We start from the raw sequence: 20968 nt of genomic DNA, 5'->3' as shown, positions 1-20968 counted from the left end.
CATTCAGGTGCTCTAAGATGACAGAAGTAGAGTTTTTCAAAGCCAAAACAACTAAAATCACAGATATTTTTGAAAAAATAGTTGTTATAAGGGCGAAGAGTAATATAAAGGCTCTTATATGTATGTTATAATGTGTTACTGTACTGACTGTAACAATGTATCTGTTCACCTTGTAGTCTTGATTGGTGCAAACTTTCAGTTAAACATCTTTGTTTTCATATCTGTAACACTACCTATATCATCCATCATGTTACATCATGACACTGTAGTTTTGCTAATGAAAAAAATAAATTGTATTCACTTTATATTAGCAAGTATATTAGACTAACAAAGTAAAACTTTTCTAAGACTTAAGCAAACATAGACTGTAGAATGAAATTTTAATTTCTGAGTACCTCCAACTCATCCCCATTAAACCAAAGAAGACAATTAAACATGTCTATATAAAAGTAAAGTTTTGATGTCCAATTGTCTCTAAGATATCACAAAAGGAAGATTATACTTTCTCTGTGGATTTTGTTTGTTTGTTATTTAAATAATTGTCTTCCTCTATCTGATCAAATTCAGTTACCTCAGATACTCCAATACCTGAGAACATTTTTATTTTTCTGTTTTAAAACATTAGGACACTTGGTCAAATGTGTCCTCTTAAAAAAATAAAATAAAATAATAATAAAAAAAAGTTGAAGTTCCATGGCTGAACAAAATTTTTAATCCAAACCTTTGAGTATAAATATGCTTTATATCTGGTAGCTAATGAAACTGTAGGTCAGAGATTTCCACCCCCAAATCTCATGGTACCTTCCCTGATGTAACTGGGCTTGTAGTCCCACAGAGAAGTCTAGCCAATAAAGAGAAATAAAGGCGTCCAAATTTAGTTTCCATGAGTCACTGCAAATTTTTAATGTTCATGTTTTTAAAGAACTGACTAAAAAGCTTTTGATCTTGTGCTTTTTTTTTTTTTTCTTTCTCTAAAAACAAAACCAAAACAACAACAAAAAAGAAACATCAACTGATTATCTGTTTCCTGAAGACAGTTTCTTGAACTGTGGGAAAGACCTCAACACTGCCCTGTAGCTATGTGAGATCAAGGTAACTGCCATGTTTGCCACATAGGAAATGAGTGAAAATGTATGCCTTACATTAATAATATGAGGCTTGGTGGATTCTTAACTATTCAGGCTAAAATTTTCCATGCTGGCTAGGCACCTCAGGAAGAAGACTTGGAAAAAAACACCAAAATGGTTCATCTGCTTCCAACAGCTAGGTTGGAGAGAAATGTGTTGGTTTTTTTAATGCTAAATAATAAGTGACCTTGAATTTTGGCAGAGTGGCATTTGTGTCATGAATGTTTCTTTTTCTATCCTGTAGTAATTCAAGCAAGTTTATTCAAGTTGAAAAAGCACATATGTTCAGTAGGTACCAGTACTTCACTGCTATTACCTCTAACAATAATACTGAACATGTTTTGATCTCTTCCAGTTCCTAGTACCACCCAGATGATGAGACACTATGCTCAAACTTGACAAAAAAACTTTATTCAGGTCAGAGCTACACTGGTGAAGCTGAACACACCCGATGTGATTTGTTTGGAACAAAGACTGTCTGCACACTAAAATGGGGGCAATAGAATTGGTCTCTTTTTCACTTTCTTTTATCCCGTCCCAGTCCCTTTTCTTCTCTCCTTCACAGCTGTGCTACCTCAGGCACAAGGCATCTGAGCAGCCAGAGCGATGCACTGGTAATAGGAGCTTGGGGAGGTTTTGGCTGGATAAGGAACAATAAAGAGAGAAGCTGCAAAAAGAGGCAGTGAGTGAACTGAATTTAATTGAAGGAGGAATTAAACACTGGAAATCATGGAGAAAGGGGAGGAAAAGGAGTAGAATGAGACTCAGTAGTACATAGTGGCAGAGCAAGTGGAAAGCAAAGAGAGTAAAAAGGAAGAGAAGATTACTTTAAATAGTGTGCAATAATGATTACTGAAACAAGAAACTGCAACCCTGTGACATTTGTCTTCAGAAACCGGTTGCTTCTGGTACAGTGTTTTCTCAAAATCCCTTAAAAGCTAAACTATATCACTAGAATTTTCCATTCCCATCAGCAGGGTATCATATTGTCTGAAGAAATGGTGCATTTCAGTCCCTCTCGGTCTGTCAGCATTTGAGGAGTTATTAAGTTAGTTTGCTTTTTCTCAGCCTTTTGAAATCTGACATGGATTTGTCCCACGACTCCCAGAGGCTTCTGTGTGCAATTAGCCTTTGGATTCACCGAGTAATTACTTCATTTTTCATGTAAAATGTGCATGATTTATTGTATACTGGGGAGGGGATAGTAGAGGTAGGTCAACAACGGTTAGAGGAGATTAGCAGGGAGATTCTCCGCTGCTGTGGTAGCAGTCCAGTCCCCAGGGTTGCTGTCTGAGTGGGAGCAGTGCCATTCATGACTTGGCAGTGGCATTTGACTATTTGACTTTGCCATTCCTCTGTGGCATTAATATGAGTGACTGCCAGGCAGATTTTAATCCCTACCTAGATATAGGAGCCAGCATATTGTGGAAACAATGCAAATGTGTAAAGAATATGATTTTTGGGGAAAAAAAAAAAAAAAGTACTTCTTTTTCAATAAAAGTTGTAAGCAGTTTCAGAAGCTATCTGCCAGCGTAGTTACAGTGTACTAGGGGAAAAAATGTAGACTGTCATCTTTTCAGACAGGTATTATTTACACTCAGTGTTCTGGGTTAATGGCTTTTTAAATAGTGGTTTCAAAATAGTTATGCTAGAATGACAGGGAATAATGAGACTATTTTTTTTCCCCCTCAAAATCCAAAAGCATGGAGAGACTTTTAGCAAGAAGCATGAGCCAATAATGTATTTATATGTATGTATGTATATATATTTATGTATGTATATATATATGTATACAATGTATGTATATATATATATAAGGTTAAATTCTGATAAATCTTAACTTCAATATAATCAGATATTTCATTCTCTAAAAAAGAAAAAATCAGTTGTTTAGGAATATCTTTTTTAGGAACACTTTTTAGGAACACTTTTCATTTATTTAAAAATTACCAGTGTTGATAATGATGATTATTTTTTTTCTATTAGTTGTTTTATTTTGTTTAAATTGCTTTAAGACTGAGAGTTTCAAATACGAACATTGGAAATAAAATGACAAATATAAGAAGGTAAATGTCACTTCTGAAGAGGAAGGTATTCAACCATAAGCGCATGGCTAATGTCATTAAAAATATGCATGACACATTATGCACTCTTAAAATCTATGAAGGGTTAACGGATTATTATTTCTTAAGTAAAAGTTATATGTACTTTTACATACAGCATTAACTATGATAAAACAATTGCTAAGTGAATCTCTTCTGCTTTTGCTTATGAGATCAAATAAGTGACCAAAATAATACTATGTAGCTTTAAAATCAGTGTATTTGGATGATCCTTATCTGCTAAGATTATGCTGTCTAGTTTGTCTCTCAATATTCCTTTTATGATCAACTAGTCACAAGTATTAGATTATGATGGTGGATGCTTATTAGCTTTTCAAAGGTAATGAAGATAATTTGCTGTGTGGTTTTATTTTGCTCTACTTTGGAACATACTTAATATTTTTACTTTAATTCTATCAACTTCCTAATTCTAATCAATGTCAGTGTATAAAGAGATGTCACTGCACTGAGAAGAATTTTTGCTATCACATGGTATTTGTGATACACAAAAAGCTTAGTGTTTGCATATAAATTGATTATACCACAGAAGCTCATTGTTGTCTGTAAGAAATGAGAAATATATTTGTACCAATTTTAAAGGTACGGTAAGAAAATATGATAGTGAAACAGATAATGCCTCAATTTCTAGTATTTAACTGGCTTATATTCCAAACACAAAGGACAACTCAGTTTACTAAGATTAATTAAAAATAAATAAATAAATGAAACCCCCAAATCATGGAGAAATAACCAGTAATTGTAGTGTTTTTCTTCCATTTGTATAGCTACCTATACAGGATGACCAACTGAATCTCTCAGTAACACTGACTTACAGTGCTCTGGGAGTGATTACAACTTGTACCAGATTCACAGAATTACACAACAGAAGTTTTGAGTAATCATATTTTTCCTGAAGGTTTGCCAATAACGTGAAGCAATTTTGTCAGAAAAGCTTTGTGGAAGATCAGTAAGTGTCAGTGCTGGCATGCAGACATGAAGCAGTCCTGTCTTGGACTGAATAAATCTTATGCATATCTACAGTCCAGTGAGTGTATGTGTCATTTTAAGTATATAGCTCTATTTCTTGTATCGGTTTTTGTTGTAATATTTAGTAATATTGTACAGTATTTTTTTTTCATTGAAGGGTTTTGTTTTTATAATTAGATGAGTATATATATATATATTTCAAATAAATCACAATGTTAAAATTCATTTTTTTCCCTCTTTCTTTTAGTCTAACTCCAAACTTAAAAAGAAACAAAGAAAGAAAAAAAGGAAAAAAAAAAAACACAAACCACAACACAAATTGCTGTGACATAAAGCACATAACATATAAGATTGCTAGGTGATGTCAGTAAGACTCTAAAATTATGGTATGCTGATGGGGTTTGAATGTCTGATTTATGTTCAGCAAATCCAGACAAGTGATTAAAGTGCAAATGTACCCTTTTCTTCTAATTTTAGAACTTTTCAATTTTTCCTGTACAGGAGAACACAGGAAGAAAACTAATTTTGGGGATTAGTAGTGAAAGACAGTAAAATGTCTTCAGATACTGAATTGTGACATGTGTGTAGAACACTTTGCCTATATACTGCCATTGAAAGGTTTCAAAAATGTCCATAAGAGAAAAAAAGAATGTTGTCTCTCCAAATCGTTTTAACAATCAACATTGATCAGTAGTTGTGGTTGTGTGATAACAGTTATGGTTGCCACAGTTTTCTCATGTGGTTACAGTAGCTGCAGTATCATCCTAGCAGTTTAGTAAATACTGTTTTTTTTTTTTTTTTTTTTTTTTTTTTTTTTGCATATTCACTGAGAGAAAAGAAAAGCAGTCCTAGAACTCAAATGATACTGATTAATGTAGGCCCAAGTCAGCTTTGCTGGAGGTGCTCTATCTTTAAATCCACCCCTAACTTTAGTCAGGATGTCTTAAAAATGATGCCAATTTTTGGCTGATCTTCTGAGTTTACCCAATTTGATCTGATACAGGAATCATTTAGATGCCCACACTTATAACGAAAGACTGATTAGTGTTCTGGCAGATGACATAAAATACTCATAATAAATGTGCTTATCAGAGACAGAACTGGACATAGGTTTTCTATTAGATCAGGTTTGAACTGTGTGTTTCTAATATTTCACAGAATCACAGAATTTCTAGGTTGGAAGAGACCTCAAGATCATTGAGTCCAACCTCTGACCTAACGCTAACAGTCCCCACTAAACCATATCCCTAAGCTCTACATCTAAACGTCTTTTAAAGACTTCCAGGGATGGTGACTCCACCACTTCCCTGGGCAGCCTGTTAATCATAATCGATTCAGTAGCTTTAGCTACTTAGTAGCATTTATGGTGGATAGTCGGCTGAATATGAGCCAGCAGTGTGCTCAGGTGGCCAAGAAGGCCAACGGCATCCTGGCTTGTATCAGGAACAGTGTGACCAGCAGGGCTAGGGAGGTGATCGTCCCCCTGTACTCAGCTCTGGTGAGGCCGCACCTCGAGTACTGTGTTCAGTTTTGGGCCCCTCGCTACAAGAAGGACATCGAGGTGCTTGAGCGGGTGCAGAGAAGGGCGACAAAGCTGGTGAGGGGCCTGGAGAACAAGTCCTACGAGGAGCGGCTGAGGGAGCAGGGCTTGTTCAGCCTGGAGAAGAGGAGGCTCAGGGACGACCTTATCGCTCTCTATAGGTACCTCAAGGGAGGCTGTAGCGAGGTGGGGGTTGGTCTGTTCTCCCACGTGCCTGGTGACAGGACGAGGGGGAATGGGCTAAAGTTGCGCCAGGGGAGTTTTAGGTTAGATGTTAGGAAGAACTTCTTTACTGAAAGGGTTGTGAGGCATTGGAACAGGCTGCCCAGGGAAGTGGTGGAGTCACCATCCCTGGAAGTCTTCAAAAGAGGTTTAGATGTAGAGCTTAGGGATATGGTTTAGTGGGGACTGCTAGCGTTAGGTCAGAGGTTGGACTCAATGATCTTGAGGTCTCTTCCAACCTAGAAATTCTGTGATTCTGTGATTCTGTGATTTTTTCAGAAATCAGAAGCTAATCAAAAGAAATATCTTCCACCTCTAGGAAAAAAAAAATCCATCAGGTCCAGAAAACAACAAACAAACAACAATAACAACAAACCTTGTGTCTTCTTTAAGAGGCTAGTTATCTTCCATAGTTATTATTTTCTTAATTATGTTGTTCGTTTTTATGTCCCCTTTACTTCCAGTGGAGTTGTGTGCAGCTGTGGTGGGAAGAAAGATATAAGGTGCATTTGTTTTCTGTCCTTTGTGATCCTTGACTGGCTTTGTGATGGGTGATTGGTTACCAGTGTCCTTAGTGCACATTAAAGAAGCATCAAAGAACACCCAGCAATACTGATTGTGAGGGTGTTGTCATGTCAGAGTCCTGATATTAATGGATCTGTATTCCTTCATGAGGAACATAGTGCAACTCCATTATTCCTACAAACAAATGCATTCTAAATCACCTTTATTCCATTACCAATGCAGCATTTGCTTTAGGATAACTGAAGAGCTTAATCTAAGATTTTTCTGTTCCTTTGTATTGTCTCACATTGTCTTTTCCAGAGCTGAAGAACAGTGTCTCAATGTTTGATATGTTCAAATCTTGTATTTCCTTTTTCATGGAGTTATTTATGAAGTTCAGATAGCATTTAATGATCATCTTAAGCTGAAAAGGATGCTGACTTCCCTTTTATCCAAAGCTTCAGAGGCTAAACTTTTCCAGAAGAACAGAAAGCTAGATCCATTCTGTACCTGAGGGACTTTACATGAGTATTTTTTTATTTTTCACTACTCGTCCCTGGATATTAGAGCATAAGGATTTTAGACTTGGATTTTACTCAGTACATCATGTTGTAGATTCTCTGCTCAATACAGAAAGGTATTCCAATACTTATAGGACCCAAGAATGAAAAATGTTGCTATTGCTTGATGATTAGAGCAACCACCCAGGAGACAAACATGGATTTCTGTTTCTAGTCTAGTGAATTTTTATTTATTTACATGTATATGAGGCAGATTGACAGGACCTCCCAGAAATATTCTTGACGTCATTTTGTGAATAGAGTCATATGCCCTCAGGCAAAGAAGTCAAGCCTGTGTTCTCTTAAGATTGGACTATTTGTAATCCTGGTCCTCTCTCTTTTGTCATTTTTGAAAATGCTGTGATTTGTTCCTTAATTTATTCTGCTTTTTGTAAATGTTTCCCATGCAAACATTTAATTTTACAAACATTTTAGGATTTTATGTCAGAGTATAAAACATATTGCATGTTTCATTAACACAGGCATGCACATTTTTTTTAAGATTTTTTTTTTTGTTGTTTTGTTTTCTGCATACTCTATTCTGACTTCTATCATTCTGCTTAAAATATCAGTGTATCTACAATTGCTAGAATATCCAGTGGTTTGGTTTACTTTCTCAGGGAAAGAATTTGGCCTGATATTTCCAGGGTTGATTACTCAATTTCAACATCTGTTTTGAAGATTAAACTATAATACTTTTTACATAGATTGCTTTTGATTTCCTAAATATAGCTTTTTGCACTTTTTCCTCAACTGATGTCAAATTGATTAGACACTAATGGCCTGGTATGCCCCTAGACTTTTTTCATCTGAGAAACAGAGGTAGGAGGTAGCACTTTACAACCCTCGGAAATTTACAGTAGAAATGAGTTAACACGTGAAAAACTTACTAAAGTGTCCCTACGTTCTCTCCACTCTGCTCAGTCATAAGAACCATTAACCTTTGATTAACCTTTCTGTTAACTATAGATTTCCAAATTTCTTATAAGCTCTCATGAGAATTGAAGTCTAAATTTCAGCTAATGTTCACAAAGTGTTTAATTTTCAGGTAAGTAACCTGGGTTTCAACAATCAGACCCTAAACTTTAGAAAAGAAGTTAGTTCCTGGGCCATGCTAATAAACTGACACTCAGCATACATGTAACTATATGTAAAATATAAATAATTAAACCTATGGATTTTAAGTATATTTATTAAAATATGTGAATGTAGGCTCTGATCAAGCTCCTCAGTAATGTAGGGAAACTGGACTTTACCTTCTCTGGGTAAAATGATGTAATTTGGTCCTTATTGCAAGTGACATTGGAATTGCATTTTGGAGGTGGCATCCTACTCTATTGGTATATAATAAAACTCCAGCCAATGTATTTAACCAGGCCATTTACATTTTTGCATAAATTCCTCATTCAGCATTTCATTACCAGTTCCTCTCTTCCTTGTGCTTTGCACCTATTTTTCCCTTCCCTTTTTGATGATGTCCATCATTTTATTTTATTTTATTTTATTTTATTTTATTTTATTTTATTTTATTTTATTTTATTTTATTTATTTTATTTTATTTTATTTTATTTTATTTTATTTTATTTTATTTTATTTTATTTTATTTTATTTTTTATTTTATTTATTTTATTTTATTTTATTTTATTTTATTTTATTTTAAACTTTTAGTCTAGGATAATTCTAATATACTTTGAAAGGCTTTGCTCATCCTGTTCTTCTGTCCCTTTCTTCATTTTTTCTCTCTCTGTCTCTCTGTCTCTAGCTTTTACATGAAATTTCCCAATATTACGCTATTATGCCTTATACTTGTATACCTCATCTCTTCTAATTAATCTTTTCTTACACATTTTTCTCCCAATCTCTTCTTCTCAGTCTTTCTGTCTCCTTTCCTTTAACAGTGTCCCTATCTTTTTGTTTTGTTTTGTTTTGTTTTGTTTTGTTTTGTTTTGTTTTGTTTTATTTTATTTTATTTTATTGTTATGTGTTTGTGTGTGTCTTTCCTCTGTGCCTTCTCTGGGAACTTCTGGCTGATCTGCCCTTCAGAGTGAGCCATTCACAGACAGATGAGATAAATCGGTGTTAAGAAAGATCTGGGTAAAGCAGGACAGCACCTGTTGCTGCATGGAAGCTACAAGGGGACAGACAGGTAGTTGAACACTTAGGTTCAACTTGTGTTAACCAATTGTGTCAAACCTTTAATTACAAAATAGGAGAGAAACAGAGTTCATCTCTGAAAACTCTGTAATATCTTGTAAAATCTTGTAAAGTACTAGTAATAGGCATTTCATATGGTATGTCTGTATTTTGTGTAATATCAAGCACATTGTCAGTACAAAATATATTAAATCATTTAGTATATTTCCCACTAACACAGAAGTATTTCCTTTTATCTATTTCACAAGCCTTGAGAGTATACTTTTAGATAGAGGTTGAACTCTGCAATAGATATTCTATTTTATCTAACTATATAACTAGGTTGACTTGTAAAAGCTTTATTGTAATACAGCTGTGGTCTGTGGTAATTTTCACTTTTTTTTTTTTTTTTTTTTTTTTTTCCCTACCTTTTTTTTCATTGAATAGAATGAGTTTTTTTGGAAGTCTCTTTAGATGTAGTACCTTTTTAAAAGTATCTTCTACATCTTACAATTAACCTTTTCTATGAAAGAAAGTGCAAATATATTAAGAATGAAATAAGACTGACTTTTTATTCACTTAGTCATATAAACAGTATAGCAAACATAGTACGTCACTTTTTCTTGACATATACTGGAAAGTGAGAAGGAAAAATCCAGTTCTGTATTTCAGGGTGGCACATGACATGAGTATTATTCAGTATCAAGGTGGCCGGTATCACTTCACTTCATAATCTGTATTTTACTCAATGAAATTAGTACCTGGACTAAATAGATTGTACCTTAATCTCAACATATTTAGAGTGTTAGGAGATTAAAAGATTTAAATTAAAAGGGAGATTAGGAGAATTAGGAGATTTAATTGCAACAAAAATCTCATGAGTGTTTTTGCTTTTTATGTAATATAAAGAATATAGAATAAACAGAAATGTGTAAGAAATGAATTGCTGTTAGTTCTTTCATCTATCTAAAAGCATATCTAAAAGTTGTAATGTTTACAGTGTATTACCCCTCAAGACCTTTACTAGTCCAATATAAATAATACTTCAGTGCTGATACTTCACTGCTACATGCTTGTATGCTTGTGCACCTAACTCTATATATGTGTATAGATGAGTATGATTACTCAGAAACTGAACTGATACAGAGGTAGAGATGTGGCCACAGAGGCTACATAGAAACAGATAACTTATTGTTTACTTAGCCACTGTAAAGCACCCAATGACACTTTTTTTTTTACGTTGTTGGCTCATATTCAGAATTATAAAGGATGTGAGGTCTTGGTTTAATTTAGAACTAATTGCTCATTAATCTTTAATATAGTTACCTAAACTGTTTTCCAGCTGCAGGGGAGACAGTTGGCTGCCAGCATCAAACCTTGCTGTGCAGTATTCAGTTCTTATTTGGTACAATATTTAGCCTTTTGTTCAGTGTTTACATACACAAAATTACCGAGAAAATATTGTCTAATGAGCTAGTACAGTTGGACCAAAGAATTCAGACATTCAGTGTCTGCAAGCGGGTGGTAATCCCACTTGAGTTGTTAGATGTAAAACATAATTGTTTCTCAGGTTTCATTTGGTGAGTCAGAAACCTCTGACTCCATGGAAACACTGAGGAACTGCTTGAGCTGCTGATTCAGAACCAAACAAGATGTGCAAAGACTAAATTTAATAATGAAGTATTGTGCCTTCTCTGAACCAAAAAAAATTGATTTTTCTCTTCTGCAGGGTAAAGACATAATACTTTCTAGCTACAGACTGAAAGATTCTGTGAGGTGGTTAAACCTATTTTGGCTTTTGGCCTTTCCTGGTGGCTATATCATACAGTGAAATGATGAACTCTGATATGTCCTTTCCACTAAGCAGGAAAAGGACTGAGAAGTGTGATTTCTAATCAGGACACACATTGTACATTTGCTCAAGCAGATGGGAACCTTTCTTTTGGCTAACTTAAAAAAAAAAAAAAAAACATAGGCTATTTGGTGACCCATATAATTCCTTCAGTGCTTACTGAGAATCTTATTTAGTTTGAGTGAAAAAGACTGAATTCTTGGAAGGTCACGTAAAATGTTGAATGATGTCAATCACATTAGAAACCAGACCATCTCAGATCAGTGCCACTAACTGATCAGTTCTACTTGAGATCTTACTTCAGTACCACTTTTTTAGTTTAAAAGTGTAATGCAACAGTCTAAGTTCATCAGCTTTTACTTTCTGACTAGGCAGAGAAATAAAATTCAACAGGAAAAATAGTATAAAATAGTATACCATGTGTTGAACGACAAAAATACTACTTTTAGATGGGTATCTGAGATGCAAAAATGTCAACATAAAGCTGTTCTTAGTGAATTACCAATGAGAATGGTATTTATTTTTGAGAAATATGTGCATTTAAATGTTAGTATTATCATGATTGCAAAGTAGCATACTATTAAAGCCTAAATAAAAATATGTGTGTTTTCAGGACTGCTGGCTTCCAAATACTTTCAGGGAGCCTGAGGACAAGGGCTTTTCATGTTATGTTCCTTTTTATATCCCTATTCTGGCAGCAAAGGACAAGTTGAGTAATAGGAAACTCATGCCAGTCAAAAACATTTTATTTAGTGTAATCCCTTGTCAGGCTAATGTAAAAGCATGTATCTTATTTTAATGGGACTGCCACTGATCTGTCAAATAAAAAGCGTACATTGTGTGGCTTAAACATGTTAGTCTTTCTGTCTTGCAGACACACAAATGTGAGCTATCGCTGCTGCCTAAAGCCATATCACCAAAACTTCTAATATTGGTCAGACAAATTAAAGCAAATGTTCTATCACGAAATCAAGTCAACATTAAAAGAGTTTTAGCTGTTTTGAGCCCTATTGTTCTAGCACAAAACACTGTAAAGGAAGGAATATTCAACAAGGGCATAAAGCAGAATAATTGTATCAGGTACTTTCAAGATATGTATGGAATTTTATTTACTATTACATCATGAATAGATCTATGACTTCTGCAATGAGGCTTAATATTGGCAATCTATACCATTTGATATATATTAAAAATATAGAAATGAATTTGTGTTTATCATTTTATTTCTATCAATTATGCAATAAAAAAAAATCTTTTTGAAAATAAGTAAGAGTCATTCTATATTCTTTGTAAATAGAAGACAGCAAAATTGTATGTATAGGTGAAACTTTGCAGTCATGGATTTTTTTTTTTCTTTTTCTTTTTCTGTCTGTATAGTCGTAGTATACAGTTTAAAATGCATATTTTCATATGCTATGAACATCTGTTTTCCGTTGACAAATTTGTATTTCTGTAAGGGTTATTTTAGTGAAAACAACAACAAAAAATCTTCCTGGAAACGTATTCCCATTGTAACTGGAATTTTCTGTGGGAAATATTTATCCATGCTTAATCTAGTGAGGTATCATGTTGCAGTCATTTCCCTCACTGTGTCCAGGTTCTGAAGAAAGGTGAGAAATGTATGAATAAGAGGCAAATCTGACAGTGTAGGTGCATTTGTTCAAGTGGCATGGCTTACAAGCTAGCTGCTGATACTCTTGTAGCTGTTAGAAACAGATAAACTACTATCTCATCCTGTTTCATTCCCAATAGTCTTCTTCTAGCCTTATTATGTTCCTACCATATTTAGCCTCTTATCTTTCAGTTCTTCTAATCTGAATGACTTTCCCTGATTCAGAAAAATAAATCTTGAGAGGTCTGTCTTGCTTTCTAAATATCTTCCAGCAGACCTGCCAGATCCTTCTCCACAACTGCTCCCACAGCAAAAATATGCTGTTACCCATGACTGTCAGAATAAATGTATGCAGTAATACTTATACATACATATGAAAAAATTGTAAGACCTTTAAATAGTATAACTTTTCCAGCCCAGAGATATAATGGAAATAATAGGATGGCCAAGAGTTCACATCTTTGGGTGCCTGTTCTTTCACCTAGAATCTCCAAAGGACTGCATCACTTGCTATGTTCCCATTGAAAAGTTTTTTTCCAAAGATCGTATACTATGAACATGTAGAAGTTACATGTGACAACTTCACCCAGTGAATTATATCATTATGCTGGTATATCCATATGGCCTTAATTAAATATGAGAACTCTTGCTCAAAGACTTATTTGAAATTAAAACATGAATTACTTTTCATGTTATTTTCAAATATTATCATGTATATTTTCAGATATACATAAACCCATAGGTTCTTCTATTTTTTTATATATAAAAAGAAAAGAAAAAAGACAAAAACAAGAAAACAGGCACACACACAAACAAACAAACAACAACAACAACAACAAAAAGATATTAAAAGGGGAATCCAAGACAGTATTGAAGAAAAACAAAGGATATCAGTCAAAAGTCTTTCTGAAGATAAAATTAGAAGCATTAACATGGGAAAGCTAGAGGGTCAAAGGCTTCAATGTAGCAATTTACATTTTTAAAGCCTCATGAGCATAGGGAGACAAAGTAATGACAAACAGTTAGATGTAGTTTTTAAACAAGTACTGTGTTGTTGCCTATCAGAAGTGAATTTCTGAGTTCCATATTCCAAATTCACACTCAGTTCTGTCTCCTTCTCTGCCTATCTGTTGTATCTTGTGTCCCAGACAGACACACTACAGTTACTGTCATGACTGTTTCTCACTGTCAGACACCACAGCTTGACAGACTCTGTCTCATCCTCTGTTTCCATAATCAGTGCTTAATCTCTCATTGCTTTGCTTCTGACTGTGCCTTTTCTTTTGTCTTACATCGTAATCCCTGTTTTTCTGATATGCTGCTGCTTAGAAAGTATATTTCATTGTTCCTCCCACTTGAAAAGAAAATTCTTAGTGTTAACAATGTCTGTGTAGACTGGAGATCAGTGTCAAGCGTCCTTTCAGTTTAATGATTATGGGGAAGAATATTTTATCACTCTTTTTGGTGGCTATTCCTCTGCCATACTGAACATTGATTATTTGTCAAAATATTGAAATACATTATTTAGGAAGCAACATATTAATCTAAATCACAAATTATATTCTGATGTAGATAGTACTCTCATTAATATCAAAATATTGATGAGTAGAAATAGGTGAAAATTTAGAACCAGTCACAATAAAGTGATTCTTCAGTTATCATAAAAAACCTGGCCTACCAGGAATACTATTGTACCCATGCAGAAGATGGGCAATGCCAAGGAACTTTTCTTAAAAGCTGAAATCAACAATAATAACATAGATTAATTGTAATGAAATGGCAAAAGGAAAGTGACCTTTGGTTATTAACTAAATAGAACAGGCAGTGTTTCTGTTTTCCTGTTAATATCTTAGGTAATAAAATGTAGAACAGCGGCTGAAGCTACCACTTTGGAAATTACCGATAGTTTTAATCATACCAGATAAAGAAGTCCCTCAGCTTTGCCTCAGGGTCCATTACTTTCCTAAGCAGTACAAAGCTACCAATATGAATGCTTGTCTCTGGTCATCCTACTTAATTTTAACCACTATGTACTATATGTGTTCTACTGCCACCAGCTAGGTGTTATTAATATAGAAACTCCACCTGTATTACCTATTGAAGTGTACTTCAGGGAAATATAAATTAAATTGAATTATTACATACCTTCTTTGGTTATTAATAAATGAGGAAAAAAAGAAAAGTAATCTTTGCTGGTACAATAATTCCTTTTAAAACAGGAGGATTCAAATCTTATTAACGTAACATGTAAGAAATTCTCAAAATATTAAAAAGGTATTTTCTCATCCTTACCAAGGATCAGTTAATTTCTGTTAATACTATCCTGGTTTGTCATATATTACATTCAACTTAGCAGTACTAGCTCCACAAAGTGCAGGAATAAATTATTCTAAATAATGTAATTTACCTCTGATTAACCAAGAACTCTTTAAAAATGTCCTCAAGAGAGGACTTAAGTGTCTACTTTTCTATGCACAGTGTTCTGAGTTAGAACTGATGCTAGTATATTGGCACAGAAAAGCTTTCAAGACAAAAAAAAAAAAAAAGTCTTCTTGTGAGGTTAGATGTCTGTCTATTTAGTTAGTACTGGATGGTGATGGACGGTATCTTTTCCTGGAACTTGCATTTTAAATGTCTATATTTCATTTTAGGAAGGAGTCAAGTATATTGGTTCCTAACTGCATTTTTTTTTTTTTTTAGCATAAAGTGCTGAAATATTTATTGCCAGCCTTTGTTATGGACCTTCTCTGTATGTACTTTTCATCATTTTCCATCTTACTGTGATTCAGAGGTTTCAGGCATTTGTTTAAACTCAGTGTAGTAACTATGAAAGATATTTCAGTTGTCTTATAGGCACTATTGAGATTTTAGATATGCTCCACTATTCTTGACATTGAAGTTACAAGGCTACTCAACATCTCTGTAGCAGCAACTCACTGATCACTTTCGCCATCACCTTCACAGACAATTCTTGCCCTTCTAAAGAGACTTCTGAGTTTTTGTGTCATTAGAAGCTTATTGAACAACTTCAAAATCTATTTGTTCCCTTGGTTTTAGAAATATTTTGTATTATTTTACTCACCACAGGTTATTAATCATTGAATTGGTGAAGTAAGATTCACTTTATTTTAAATAAGTTTAGTGTTTACTTTGATATTTCATGTTACATTACAGATAGTATATGGGAGCGTTGACAGGCCCCAGAGTCTGTTCAGTGAGGATAATACTGCTAGTGAGTTCAAAGCAGTTTAGAAACAAATATACTATGAAATTCTGACAAATGAAATAGGAAAAAAAAATGAGATCTTACTAAAACATATTTTCTCAAGATTTTAACCACAATAAATGACTAAATTCTGAAAGTCAAATTATTTTCATTAGTAAGTCATATGGTCTGCTTGTATATGAACTGTTCACTTTCCAGTGTAGCATCTCAAACTCACTTAAGGAAAAAAGAATTTCCTTTATAATATTGATAATAACATCTGCCTGAAGCAACACACTCAGAAGACTTCTACAGAAACTTTAGAAGAGAGTTTACCAGCATTTAACAATTGAGATGTTCAAATTCTGAATTTCACATATACCAGCAGTGAAGCTGTGCTGCTGAGCGAACTAAATCCCTAGCAATAGGAACTAGCAATTTCTTTTGCAAAATAACAAAAGAAACCAGAAGTGCTTTAGAAGTTGACATTGCCAGGTCAAGGCAAGGTCTGATGTAAGCTAGATCTGTAAATACAGTAGTTGGGACCTTTCAGGGGTCATTGCCACTTATTGCTTGTTAACATTTCCCAGAAATTCCTTCTCTTCAACTTTTGTAAGTTTCATACTAATTATATTGCATCTTTTGTTGAGAGGGAAGGGAAGGGAAGGGGAGGGAAGGGAAGGGAAGGGAAGGGAAGGGAAGGGAAGGGAAGGGAAGGGAAGGGAAGGGAAGGGAAGGGAAGGGAAGGGAAGGGAAGGGAAGGGAAGGGAAGGGAAGGGAAGGGAAGGGAAGGGAAGGGAAGGGAAGGGAAGGGAAGGGAAGGGAAGGGAAGGGAAGGGAAGGGAAGGGAAGGGAAGGGAAGGGAAAAGTGTTTTTTGCAAGGCTTCTTTAAAACTGTCTCATTTGAGGAATATTTTTCATTCAGTTCTAGATAGAAACTGGTAAATTTTATGTATTTATGTTTTTCCTGCTCATCTGTCTTCAATTTTTCTCAGTTATTCTACTAGGAGAAAATGAATCATTTCATGAGAGAGCAGATTAAATCTTTGCAAAAATTTCAAAATAGAAATTTGCAAGTCATTGCTATGTCAGACTGTGTGCTTCCAAAAGTACTGAAATAGATTTGAAAAGCTTACTTTGTTTTTTCAATTTTATTTTTATTTTTTTTTAAATTGTAAGTTGTTATATGCTGGAAAGTTTATTAAATTAAGTCCATGTATGACTAGAAATTTTTGTTTCATTACAGAGCTGTGAGAGAGACTTTTTAATTGAACTTTGAAAGAGGGGTGGTGTAAATACTGACTTTCACAGTTTCAAGGACAAAGCAAGGCATAATCTTTTCATTTTCAGGATATTTTTAAGCTAAAGAGGGTCACATCATTTGTATGCTGACATCTTATTGTTTTCATTAAAGAAAGAAGAATGAGAGTCTGAGAAATCTTGAGCTGCACCTGATAAGAAAATTTTAAAAGATGACCCCAACCTGTGGAAGATGATTTATGAAATCATGGTTTTCATTATTACACTTAGTGCTGACTCTGTTGTTTTTGATTGATATGCCTGGATCTTATAGGCTTTATTTATTTATTTATTTATTTATTTTTGAACAAGGGCAATGGAATTTTACTGGAGAATAGATTTATGTAAAAGACATAGATTTATGTAAAAGACATCCAGGTACAGGAATAGGTATCCCTGAATATAAAATGTCTACAGAGAAAAACAGTGTGTATATATATATATATATACACATATATATTAGTGATTTGCAAATTACTGTGTAAGGGATATAAAGTTAAAATGTTAAGCAAAGCTTGGGGCTAACAAATTTGAAAAAAATATATATATATATAAAATATATATATAATATATATATATATTTTATACTCAATCACCAAATATAAAAATTTCTTTTTTATTCACAATCACCAAATATAAGATATTCTAGATAATTTGATTACGGTGGCAGTATATCTGTGAATACTAGCAAAAAGATAATTAAAAAATCCCCTTAAAAACCTAGCATAAAATCCCAAATACAGAAACTGCAATAAAAGAGTCATATTTACTCATATCGGTAGGTGTGTTGCCTAAAATAACAATATTGTGCATATCACTATTATTGGGGTTGCAAAATGACATCACTGCTGTGTAAGATACTGTTGAAGATGTCTAAATTGAGTTGACAGCAAAATATGTTCTACATTAAGATGTCATTTAAATTTCATAGACAGTTCACCCATCCCATTGTCAATGTACAGGTAAATGACAGTGTAATTTATCTCACATTTTTAAAAGTCTAAATTGTGAGAATAATATTCTTTTGTAGAAAGTAAAATAAAATAAAATAAAATAAAATAAAATAAAATAAAATAAAATAAAATAAATAAAATAAAATAAAATAAAATAAAATAAAATAAAATAAAATAAAATAAAATAAAATAAAATAAAGTAATAAAATCTTGTACTTTTGATTTGTGCCAAATTCCTGATAGGAAGGGAGAAAGTTATTTTGTTTGGAGAACTAAAACAACAAAATAGCTAATGTATTTCTATTAAGTGAAATTATTATTTGAGGATAAAATATATTTATAGAAAACAGCATAGGAACGTGCTACAGTGATATTTACTATAGTTATCAAAAAGGTTCTGTTTGCTGATAAACACTTTTTGTTTAAACTAAATTATGGAGGGAGATAACATTAAAAGAAAAATGGTATTCTGACTCACCTATCAGAGCCCCAAATATACAATTAATATTTAGTTTTCCTCTGACAATTATGTTCACAAGTGCTGATATATATGGCACCTATTGCTAATCATCTTAGCAGGTGAGGCAAAGAACTTCACATTGGAGTTTTCATCCTCATTTACTTCAAGTGGAAAAACATGACAAAACAAAATAAAACAAAAAACATTTTCCTGTGGAACATATTGGAAATTAACTGAGATCAATTAAGCTAGATGCAGAATGAAGCTATTACAGCCAGAACACATAATGCATCAGTTACACTGTGGGAACTGACAATGACCTTTAAACTTATGGATTCAACTGCATTTTCTGTAGGCTGAGAAAATGCAGATGGTTACTTGCAACACAGATGGGTTGATACACTGGTGTTAAGCCTCATTTGTTCAATCATATGTTTGAGCCCTAAGTATACCCTATTCCACCAGTGAGAATTAAGTTTCATAAGTTGTGTTCCAGGTGGGTACCTGAAAAAGAAAAGGATGAAGGAGATAAGGAAAGATGATGAACAGAGAAGAGATTATTCTGATAAGAGGACTCTGAATCTCTACTTTACTTATGACCTTATATATGTCTTAATAGTATGTGCATAGTGGTATGTAGGCACTAAACCATGAATTCATCTGTCATTGATCTGTGCTGTGCAGCAATATCTTTACGTTGTAAGTAGAAACCTAAAAATAATCTGAGTTATGCATTTTAAGGAAAATACTATAGCTATTAGTCCCATTGTACACTAGATACATACATACAACATCAACTGTATTATAATAAATTTCATTATGAATAAAAATGTCCTAATGTATTTTTAGTATTTGCAAACTTGTTATATTTTGAGAGGTTCATGTTTTGTCAAATGAGTATGAGGAAGTCACTACTTTGTAATGTCAATTATAATAGATTATTTCATAAATGGCTTAAGTAACTGTCTCTTTTTAGCATAGATTAAAAATAGTGTCCATAATTACAATGCTATGCATAGTAAAAAACAATCATTTTACAGGAGTTGTATCAGTGAGGAATTTGCAAACTTCAGGAAACTGAAATTATATTCTTGACACCTTAGTTAAAGTCAGGAACCTTTTAGATCATTTGAGTAATGAAAGTAACTAATATTTTAGTAGATAGATAGATTCACATGTTTGTGAAGATTTCTTCAAACTGAAAAGATAGACATATTTAGCTTTGTATTTGTATTTTTATTTTTATTTCTTATGTTTGTATGCATCTATTTATTTATTTTTTTTCCAGCTGACTAAATAAGAAGATTGAGAAATCATTTTCAGTATTCATCTTGTGTATGGCTCTCTCTATACGTTATATTTCTTTTTGGCTCAATGGAAAATCTGGACAGGTATCTGAAAAGGTGTTTCCAAAATAAAACAATCCAATATATTGTATATTTTAGGGTAAAGTACAAAGAAGTAGTAAAAGAAGTTGCTTAATATGGTAACTGATTTGTGTGTGTGTGTGTGTTGTTGTTTTTGTTTGCCTGTTTGTTTTTCTGTGTGATTTTTTTTTTTAATCCAATATGGTAATTGGTTGATTTTCTTCTGCAATACTCCTCAGTAAAAATTAAACTGCACATAGATTATCTTCTGAAATGAGGCTATGTCACAGTTTTCAGAAAAGAATAAAGTCTTCTTGACTGCAGGGTGGTTTTTTTTGGAGTTTTATGATGTGAATTAGCACAAACTTTGACACAGAAGGTTCTATTACACAATGTACATAGAGAGAACTGAATTGATAAGTGGAAAATACATTTGAAAACAAATATATACAGGTCTTCAATAAAGTTACCATTGTCATAGAAATTTTATTGGAGGACTAGAAGTAGAACCTAAATTTTATTACATCTTCGTGGAAAGTTTACTAAAAATGTCTAAGTATATGTTTAATTTTTACATCACTTCAGTGTGAAAAAAACAAACAAACAAAAACACAACATAATAAAAACAAAAGCAAAAAACCCACCACCACCAAAAAAAAGTTTCCTGATATAGAACTCAACAAAAACTTATTTCTTCTTACACCCCGTTTTTTATTATGTGTGTGTGTGTGTGTGTGTGTGAAGGAACTTGCTGGGGCCTTCAAAATTTCTTTTAGTGTTGCTCTAGATATGAGAAAGGTATACTGATTAATTACAACTGATAAAATGAGTATTTTTAGTATCTTTTACAGGGCATGTAAAATTTTGGAAATGGAAAAACAAAACCAGGAAAGCCTGTCAGTTATGAAAGACCATTTATGAAATTCAGAAACCCTGAATCATTTTATGTTTTATGAAATTCTAATACTTTCCTTCTCCTTCTCCTTCTCCTTCTCCTTCTCCTTCTCCTTCTCCTTCTCCTTCTCCTTCTCCTTCTCCTTCTCCT

At 33.4% G+C, this 20968-nt stretch overlaps 1 protein-coding gene across 7 annotated transcripts in view; it reads left to right on the top strand.

The window, feature by feature from the left end:
* PCDH9 (protocadherin 9) overlaps positions 1 to 20968 on the top strand; it is a 748214-nt gene that overhangs the window by 554249 nt on the left and 172997 nt on the right. The gene's annotated exons all lie outside the window — the stretch shown is intronic.

This window comes from Aythya ferina, assembly GCF_964211825.1.
Source record: "Aythya ferina genome assembly, chromosome: 1".
NCBI lineage: Eukaryota > Metazoa > Chordata > Aves > Anseriformes > Anatidae > Aythya > Aythya ferina.
This window is presented reverse-complemented; position numbering and strand designations above follow the sequence as displayed.